Here is a 10,591-nt window from a genome sequence, read left to right as displayed (position 1 = left end):
CCATCAATCGAGTCAGACCGTTAGCAGCCGGTAATCAATGCACAGACGTATATCCACCCCGTTCTTCTTGATGATGATTACCACTGGGGATGCCCACGGGACGTTGAGAAACTGATGATCTTGGCTTGCAGCAGGTCCCTTAATCAGATCCGATAGTTTTTCTCGGAACTGAGGCGCCACCTTCCCTCACCCTCTCAGCGATCGGTTTCGCGTCGCCGACATCGATGTCACATTTGACTCCGTGGGCAGCGGGCGGTAACGCATTACCTTTACCAATCAGCAGATGTCGGCTCTCCCAGATTTTCTGACGCAGACGATCCACTTCAGCAGGTTCATTCGCCCCTGGATCCACTTGGATATCATCAATCGTGACCTCCTCTGTGGTCAGTGGTACCTCCGGGATCACCGCCATGCCTTCTCCCCGATCCTCGGCGTGTAGATCAATGCCTTCATGGTAACAGACTTGCTCATGTTGTGGTGTAGTAGAACACACAAATATCGTCAGATGTGGATTCCTTACACAAACCACAACGAATCGCCGAGTTAGGTCGGCGGTTTGTATGGCCTGCGCAGAGGGTGGTCCCCTCGCGGTCCGGCCCTTCCGGGACAGACGAGTGGCTCGCTTCCACCCGGTTCCGACTAACCAAGTCAGATCACTTCCGAGGCTCCGCCGAGTTTGGTTCGGCTGAGCTCGTTCACAACCCTGTGCCCTCCACCAAAGGATGGACGACGGCGCGCGAGCGCTTTTACAGGTCACCGAGCGCAGAGGCAGCTCAGCTAGAAGTGTTACGGCACCCGGGCTATCCGACGTACCGGCCCGCTGAGTATGCGGGACTTTCTTTCGCGCGTAGCGAAACTTTGTCCTACCCGGACCGACCTAATCTCTTGGCGCTACCAGTCAATACCCTACAAGCTATGCCTCTCGACTATTGACGGCAGGCATAATCCAGCCCTATGCAGGGACGTACCGGAAAAGTGTACACGTGTCTTGGACTAGGAAAATTCTGCTCTGTTATCTTCTGGGAGCCCTTTCGGCTCCCCCTATTTAATCATATGCTTCTCATACAAATATCTAATGAAATGTAGTCGTTTCGGATCTCTACCGACCCTTCAGCTGAGTTCCGGCGACTGTCCGGATAGCATATCCGGACAGATCGCCGAGTACTTACCGTGATCCTTGGCTCCTAAGCTCTGGGTTATCAGACCGAGCCGATTCTTGACCTAAAGTAGGTCGGCGTATGGTCGAATCTGGAAATCCCTACACCACAACTGCCCCGGTTATGATACGAGCCAAGCTGGTGAGTGTCTTAATCCTTCATTTTGTTCTGCCACCGTTGGTCCGTACTCGGCTGATGACGTCTCGCGGCTCCCCACCACCTTCTTTGGTACGTTCGTTGCTTCCGCTGTCACTCACTTGGCAGCTCCTTACTCTTCGCATGTTGTTCCAGCACAACCCGTGGCACCATCCTTCTTCTCCAACTCCTCGTCGAGGTGAAGGCGTGCCAGCTGAGTCGATTCCTCGACCCGTCGGTACTCGTGGGGTCAGCGACCGGCATGAAGCTGGGCTGGTTGACCTGACAACTTCCTCATTGGACACTTCTCGTCGTTCTTCATCCTGTTCTTGAGCTTTTGAGACCATCTCCGAGTGCTCATCTGCAAACCTGACGCGTTTCTTGGCTTTCGTCTGTCGCCTAGTCATCGCAGCCATATTACCAAAATCGTACTCTGGTGAGCTGTAATCAACCACGAATTTTTCGAAGGTTTTCCACTTTGAAGACTCGCTGCCTGACAGTACATGCACTTGACGCTCTGCTCCACGTGACGAAACATCTACTGAGTCTTCGTCCGGCTCATAGATCATTTCCTGGATACGGTTCAGCGACGCTAGCTCCGACTTGCGAGTTTCGGCCAAGATCACACGACTGACCTTCGATTCCAGCGCTTCAGTGGCTAATGAATCCGCGGCAGCGTTGTATTCTCGTACAACATGAGGATATTTCACTGATTTAAGCTTGACCGCGAGTTCCTTAGTGATTGTTGAATCGCGAGCCTTGAGTCACCAACGATGACCAAATCCTCGGCACCGTACACAATAGCAGCCTTGACACCGTTTATCATCCCTGTGTACTCCGCCTCATTCAACGTGGTGACCGAGAGGTAAGCGTTTGCAGCGATCACTATCTTCCACCCAGGTGTGGTGTAGTGATTTCTCCAAAGTTGCGGATTATCACCCGTCGACAAAGACGTGACACCGCCCAAGATGTTCAAGCGACGAACCCTCGGTCATGTGATGTACGGAGACGCCAAGGTGCAAGGGACTCGACGACGTCACTACCGAACTCTCAACGGATATTGGATACGGTCCATATGTCACTGAATCGATTATTAATAATGGACTGACCTGATTCGCATTCAACGGACCATCTACTGTACGAACCCTCGGTTTCCATTTGGGATGAGTTCGCGGAAGACTCAGCGACCCTTTGGAAGCACGTTCACCGTCTGGGACAGGGCGCGGACCGTTAAAGATACTCATGCGACGGTGCAGACGACGCTTGGCGTGCAAGAAGATCCATAACGGATCATTGTTCACTTGATATTTGTATACTGGATTAGGACTTCTTATTAAGAATAGACCCGAAAGGGTAAGCATAAATACAGAACAGAATTTCCACTCAAGCACACAGAGCGACGTCCGGCTTCAAGGTAAGCGTCGGGTCAAGATTGTTTGAGTGTGTTATGCCTGTCGGTGAGCTCGAAGCTCTGTAGCGAGGGTTCATCCGGCAAGGCCAAGAGACTGTGTATTTTGGCCGATTACTATCGGGCGTTTCTACGTGACGGCTTATTGGTGCCTATTTGGACGACTGGGATTGCTTGTATTGCATCTCTTTTATTCTTCCAACCGAGTGTTGAACACTCGGTGACCTCGTAAAAGGCTTACCCGTGCCTGGTACCCTTCCGCTGTTGGGACCACGAGGATTAATAACACCTGCTAGCTTTGCTCGTGCTAGTAGCGTGTTCTTATTTTTTCTGGTTGGCCTATATAAGTAGTTTACAAGGTCCAGTTTGTCCCGGTGCAAGGGCAGAACTGGGGTCTTCAGGTCCGCCCGAACGATCGTTTACTATCCTAGTAGACGTATTGTTGTGGGAACGTCCTAACTACATTTGTAGCTAGAGTTCACGTGGGAATTCCAGCACCACAACTGGTGCCGCGACCCGGGAACAGATTGTTACCATTGTGAACTGTTTGTATGGCCTTCTAGTTTACGAGCTACCAAGAGAAGAAGAACAAGAAAACGAAAACAAGAAACATGGCGAAAGGACAACCGACGGTACCAGTTACGCCTGCCAAGTCTAGCGGGGCTCGCAACGAGAGTTCAAGCCCGGCTGCGCGCTTAGCAGTCGCCACCGAGCTTTCAGTGAGCTTCGACGACGAAGCGGAGATCGGTCCTGACGCCCACGATTATGAAGATTACGAAGACAAGACGCCGGCTCCAGAGCCAGGCGCAGCGACGCCAGAGACGGCCACGCTATCATCGGGGCTGAGCGGGGCGACCAGGTCCCTTTCGAGGAACCTCGCCGACGAGCTCGATGATGTTGCGGGACCGGAACCGGCCTACGAAGATTATGACGATGGGACCCAGGGTTCTAAACCTTCGGTGGCGAGTGCAAAGCATTCAGCACTGCTGAAGGCACCTCGCCCACCTATCAACGGTGATACACCAGCCGCCAAACGCGTTTTCGACCGCGTACAAACGCTGATGCAGAATGATGAGTGGATGCAGCTGCTCAAACCCATCCCCAAGAAAAAGGCCGATTGGCATGCGCTTGCGCAGGAACTTCAATACCCAGTCAACTCGGTTTCGACTAGCCAAGTTGCCGAGGGGTTCAGTTTCGCTACTGTTGTCGCTGGGCTTCGAGAACGAGACGTACCCATCGACGATGTCGCTCCAAGATTGGAGTCCACATGAAGCCGGAGCTTCTCTCCAGAAATGGAAGAAGAAGCTTCGGAAGGCGTTTGGCGCTGTTGGCATCAACGCCGGAAAGCAGCCTGTGAGTCGACCGATCGTTCACGATAAAGATCCGTCCACGATTCCACTGCCGCCGACACCCCAACGACTCGCTCGTACTCCTCCGAGCGTGGAGCTGAGTGTGGTGCCTTTGGCACTACCGAAACTTCACCGTACTTTCAAGACTCGCACATGGTTACGCCACGTTTGGAGAGCCGTATGCAGCGTTTTTATGCTGGCAACGAGGGTTCGTTCGGTCGCCGAGGTGGTCCGCGAGCTCCCAAAGGTGGTGCCGGACGTCGTCAAGTCGACAGCGATGGTTCGTCCAGTGACGATAACATTTTGGTGCGTACATTCGACGAGGAAGATCCTCAAGTCGAGTTGATGCGTCAAATGAACGAGCTGGCGACGCTGAACGACGTGGACCCGACACCGAGGATTGAAATGGCATCGCACCGACCGTTGGATCGCATCACGCCGTTCTCAGGCTCTCGCAACAAGAGCGAGAACCGTATGCAGTGGCTCCGTGGGTTCGTCTATGAAATGACTGGAACCCACACAGATGCCGATAAATGGTGCATTCCATTTGAGCTAAGTCTCCGGGATGGAGTCATTCATTGGTTCCGTCAACTTCCGAAGAAGACGAAACACAAGTGGAAGCTGCTGAGCGATGCGTTCATCCGCTACTACTGCTCGCAGTTCACGCAGACGGCACTGTCACGTTACTACTCTGCAAAGCGGGAACGTAACGAACATCTGTGCGACTACATAAACAGGCTGAATGGTTACGCTCGGACCGCCCGTCTACACTTCGAGAAGAGTGGTCGCAACGCGAAAGAACACGTACAGCAGTTCCTGGCGACATGTGATGATGACAAGTTGGCGAAAAGACTCTACCACGCTCGAGTCGCCGACATTCACGAGCTCGAAGAGATCATTGAAGATGTTCTCAAGGGCAAGGAGAGAATGGCCAAGCGTGACAGTGAGTACCGATACTCCAAGAGTCGCGACGCGCGACGCGACGATGGGTACGCCCGCAACAATCGGCGTGATGACTGCTGCCGCGATGACAACCGCAACAAACCAAGAGTGACGCTCGTTGAAGCCACGATGGACGGCCTACTAGCTGAATTAGAAGGTCGTGAAGCTGCTCAAGGGGGCAACGAGTATTCAAACGAAGATCCGAACGCTTACGACAATGTCCAAGACGAGTACAATGACTTTCAGCCCGATAATACGGATGGTGATCTCTCATTGGATGAAAATGACCGATACCTCGCCGCTGCTAACGAAAATGCGAGCCGTGCAGCTGCTGAAGGCACCTACGCACGTTCAGACAGCCGTCAACCGCGTGGAAACACGCCTGATCGCGAGAATGGCTTCAATCAAGATCGCCGAGGTGGTGACCGTGGGTTCAATCAGGACCAACGCGGTCGACGTGACTTCAACCGCGATAACCGACGCCCACAGTACGGACCATGCGCGGTGTGCGGTGGCATGAGTCACTCCGCCCACTACTGTAACAAGCGATGCAAGTTCTGCAAACAACTCCACGATGCTGGACAATGCGAACTTTTCCGCAACTTCCAAGACCTTGCCAAATTCGTGCGTACTAAGGGCACGAAGGAGGAACTCCCGCCAGAGCTCAAGGCCGTCGCTCAAGAACGTCATTTAAACTAGGCAGCCCGCCAACTACAACTGGTTGGTCCCTATCGGGCTGCCACAGTTAACCGAGCCTTCAATGGATGCAGAGTGTATCTTTGCTTTCATGGGGCAGAGTGAATGGCCTGATAAATACGTAACAAGTGTGAACGCGACGGAAAATGAAAAGGAGAGGAGTAGAATCCTCGGTGGAGGTCTTGGAGAGAGAGTGGAGTGTGCTGATGCTGATGAGGGCACCAGCGAGGGTTCGTTCGGCTTGGTTTCGAGTGCAGCGCGAGACGAGCCCAAGGGTCACTCCAAGATGATGAAGTTGAATCCTGGCGAGAGACAGGGGTGGTGGTCGGCCAAGAAATTCGACCGACGGATCAGAATGAGAGCTCTGGTGCAAGGCGCTGTGAACGACCAGCGAACGAGGATCCACCTCGACACAGGAGCGAACGTTAGTGTGATCACTGACACCTTTGCCAAGAAGTTGCGACTCCGAGATGTACCTGATCACGGACGCCGCATTGACATTCAAGGAATCAACGAAGGCAAGGTGTCTACGACGCGACGAGCGGGCGTCAAGATTACGCTCGGATGGGAGATGGTGTACGAGTTTGAGATGTGGGTAATGGCGCATAGTGCAGGCGTCGACGTGGTACTCGGGACCGACTTTATGATCCCAGCTGGGATCCGGTTGGACCTGTTTCACGGCGCAGCGCAATTACCGCACGAAGTTCAAATCCCACTGATCAAGACAAAGAACATGATCGACAGCGAAGAGTACGGCTCCCATGTTAACGCCGGGCCACCTGAGCGTTTGGACATTCAAGCGCACGAGTGGCGAGAATATCGACTAGCGAAGCGTTAAGTCGGACTGGAAGAACACGTACTGTGGGTTCGTCGAACGAACAAGCTAATCCCGTCAGTGACGAGGTTTCGACGTGGACGGCCTCAGAGCATTCGATTAACCAACGTGTCTGATCGAACTGTGTACCTACCAGCACACGACTCGATCGCGATGTGGATTCCAGATGGGGATTTGCCACGAGGTAACGGCTATGTGCGTCTGGATTCCAAGAAGTACCAAGACTGGCAAGTGCTGGCCTATAAAGGCTGCAGAGACTGCGAGCTGTTTTAGCGGGAGTGCGAGATCTACGAACAATGGCTCGCCACTCAGCCTTCGGCAGCCGAGCGACCAGTTTATCCAGTACCCCGTGCCTTGCCAGTACCCCGTGGGGTACTGGCAAGGCCCTTCGAGGACTCGCTAGTGGACTCTAGTGATCGTCTGACTTGTGCAGAGCGCTGGGCACTGATCATGGAGGAACGTGAACGAGTGGAGGCCTGTCTGGCATCCGGGGTGACAGCCGGGGATTCGGCCGACGGTCAGCCTTCCGCAGAACCTTTGGACACATACACGACAACCCATGGCGGAGGCAATAACGCGAACGAAGCCTCGGTAGTGCGTACACACGAACTACTGAGGCCGGTAAACGTGGTACATACGCCAACGAGTGTTCGTTTCAAGTCTGGGGTGACCACGGAAGCAACAAGTAACAGCACTGGATTAGATGGAGTCACCAGTTTTGACGAAGTTGTCCCGGCCTTGTGTGCAGCCAAATCTGCGAACGAGACATCGGTGGTTGATCCACAGGATGCAGACATCGCGCTGAAGGTGTTGAATACGGCACCGAGTGTTCGTTGCGAGATTGGTGCGAATGCCGAACTGTCAAGACAACGGCCGACGGAGGTGCTGAACAAAAGTCAACAGCCCAATATGCCGGTTGCCTGCGCGTTCAATATTGCGAACAACGACTCGGCAGATGGCCCAGAGATGGGAAACCAGGATGGGAAGGAGATGGACTCAATACCGACTGTTGAAATCAAAGCGGATGCCGACGTTGAGTCAAGGGAAGAATCCGTAGCGACGTTGGACGGAACGTACATCTCGGTTGCTCGAGTGCTAACGACCGAAGGAAATGAAGCAACGGAGGATGCGAGAAATGACTTCTACGAACACCCAGCTAACAACATTGGCTTGGAAGACTACGCGAAGGAGCTGGCATTCCTGCCGGACCTTACCGAAGATATCAACACGACAATAGACTACACTGCGTCTAATGTTGCTGATCCTCAGTTGTCGACCGATCGCCGAGAACGTCTGGTCGCAACGCTAAAGAACCACGATCACATCCTGATTGCTAGTGGTAACACACTACCACCGTCATCCTACGGCGCGGTATGCGATATCGACACACAGGGGCACGCCCCAATTAAACAGCGTGCCCGGCGCGTGCCGCTACGATTTCTCGGCAAACTGTACGAGCTGCTGCGCGCTCTGTTGCGAGCAGGACTGATCGTCTTTTCCGACAGTCCATGGGCATCGACGATCGTGATTGTGATGAAAAAGAACGGGCTGGACATCCGGCTCTGCATTGATTACAAGATGGTGAATGCTATCATCGCAATCATGGAGTATGCAATGCCGCTAGTCGATGATCTGTTGACCGACCTCGAGTGCTACCTATGGTTCTGCTCGCTGGATGCAGCAAGCGGCTTCTGGGCGGTCATGACGACCTTGCGAGCACGTAAAGTGTCGGCGTTTGTCTGCGCACTCGGACATTTCGAGTGGTTAAGCATGCCCTTCGGGTTAAAAAACGCGCCGATGATCTATCAGCGTATGATTGACAACGCACTCTGGGGGTTCGTTTAACCTAAAGGAGGTTGGTTTGAATACTCGGAGAAGATGCGTTTAGCTGAAGAACAAGCCAAGGAACGTCGTAAGTTAAGCGCCGAGGGCTCGTTTCAAACGAAGTTCGCGGCAGACCGCGAAGCACCGGTGGAGACCGACCCTGTACTACAGCTCGTCAGCAGCCCCGTCGCTGACATGTTTACGAACGGGGAACCGGACGAATCATCGCTGGTACCTGCGTTTGGTCGACGATCGTTTGTGGATGATATTTGCTTCGGTGGCGAGGATTTCGACAGCTGTCTGGCGACGCTGGACCGATTGCTGGCAAAATTTGCACAGTGTCGGATCAGCATTAGCTTCACCAAGAGCATCTTCTGCCAACCCAAGGTGGACTTTCTGTCGCATAAAATTTCGCCAGAAGGTATCAGGGCTGATCCGAAGAAGCTTGCGGCCATCACCGAGCTTTTGTTTCCAACGCGTAAGAAGGACATGCAGTCGTTTCTTGGAGTGGTTAATTACTACAGCCGCTTCATTCAAGACTTCGCGGTCTACGGTGCGGCGCTGTACCAGCTTAAGGATGAAGACTTTGCCGTTGAAGGTGGCCTTCCTGTGGCACGTCGTTCCTTCGAGAAACTGAAGGCGAGTGTTTCACATTCACCCATCCTCAGGCACTTCAATCGGTCGAAGGAAGTTCATGTCATGCTGTTTGCGAATGAATGGGCGTTGAGCACTACGCTAATGCAAGAACACGAAGGCAAGTTACTCCCCGTACGATTCCTATGGTCGGTGTCAGATGACCAGCAGGAGGTGTCGTCCAGACGGTCCAGTACCAGTAGTATGGACAGTGATGTGCGAGTGCCAAGCCTTGCTCATCACCATGCATTACTCGTCTTGTTTCTTAGGAGGGCAAGACCGAGGTTTCGAACGCCCCTCAACCTGCTGCACTTCCTCCGACAGCAGCGCCATCAGCCGGTCCTCCGGCGTTTCCTGCCCCGGACTCTTCACCCCCTGCGGTAGCTCCTGCAGCACTTCCTGTCGTCGCTGAATCCACAGAGATAGCTCCTGCAGCTCCTCCTGCGCCTCCTGGTGGTCCTCCACCACTCACCGAGGATTCGCTGCGCGCCATGCTGGCTGAAAGTACGGAGGCATCGGTCGATCACATGATGACCTCGATCAGTGGATTCGTCATGTCTTTTGACGAATCAGCGAAGCCAGAGAAGTACGGTGACTAACGGGAGCTGTTCATGGGTGTTGTGGAGCCTTCCTGGGTGAAAGATAGCGACTGCAAACGCTTACCTCTCGGCCATTACGGTGAATGAGGCAGAGTACACAGGGATGATAAACGGTGTCAAGGCTGCTATTGTGTACGGTGCCGAGGATTTGGTCATCGTTAGTGACTCAAGGCTCGCGGTTCCACAATCACTAGGGATGATCGCATGCAGGAAGGAAACTCTGCTAGCGCTGCTGAATATTCACAAGGAACTCGCGGTCAAGCTTCAATCAGTGAAATATCTTCACGTTGTACGAGAATACAACGCTGCCGCGGATTCATTAGCCACTGAAGCGCTGGAATCGAAGGTCCGTCGTGTGATCTTGGCCGAAACTCGCAAGTCGGAATTGGCGTCGCTGAATCGCATCCAGGAAATGATCTGCGAGCCAGATGAAGACTCGGTAGATGTTTCGTCACGTGGAGCAGAGCGTCAAGTACATGTACTGTCAGGCAGCGAGTCTTCAAAGTGGAAAACCTTCGAAAAATTTGTGGTTGATTACAGCTCACCAGAGTGCAATTATGGTAATATGGCAGTGATGCCTAGGCGACAGACGAAATCCAAGAAACGCGTCAGGTTTGGAAATGAACACTCGGAGGAGGTCTCAAAAGCTCGAGAACAGGATGAAGAACGACGAGAGACGTCCACCGAAGATTCAATCGGCGAAGATTTGCCAGACCATCCTCACAAGACTGTACCAGCGGCATTTCCCGATGCGGAAGATGTTGACCCGGTAGCGATACAGCGGGAACGACGCAGACGGATAATGGTGGCACAAGACAAGGAGCAGAAGTGGTTTAACATCAAGAAGGTGCTTCAGGGCCAAGCAGAAAAGCTGAGTTACAAAGAAGCTCGAGATGCCTGGAAGTACGCTGACCGGTTTGTGTTATCAGAAGACGGCGTGCTTCACTATCTTGGATTGAATCGTCGGTACGACCACGGCTGGCAAGAAGAGACCAAGCTGCGGCTTGTGGTAC

The sequence above is a fragment of the Phytophthora infestans genome, genomic scaffold (assembly GCF_000142945.1).
Source record: "Phytophthora infestans T30-4 supercont1.55 genomic scaffold, whole genome shotgun sequence".
In the NCBI taxonomy this organism is placed as follows: Eukaryota; Oomycota; class Peronosporomycetes; order Peronosporales; family Peronosporaceae; genus Phytophthora; species Phytophthora infestans.
Note: the sequence above shows the minus strand (reverse complement) of the source record.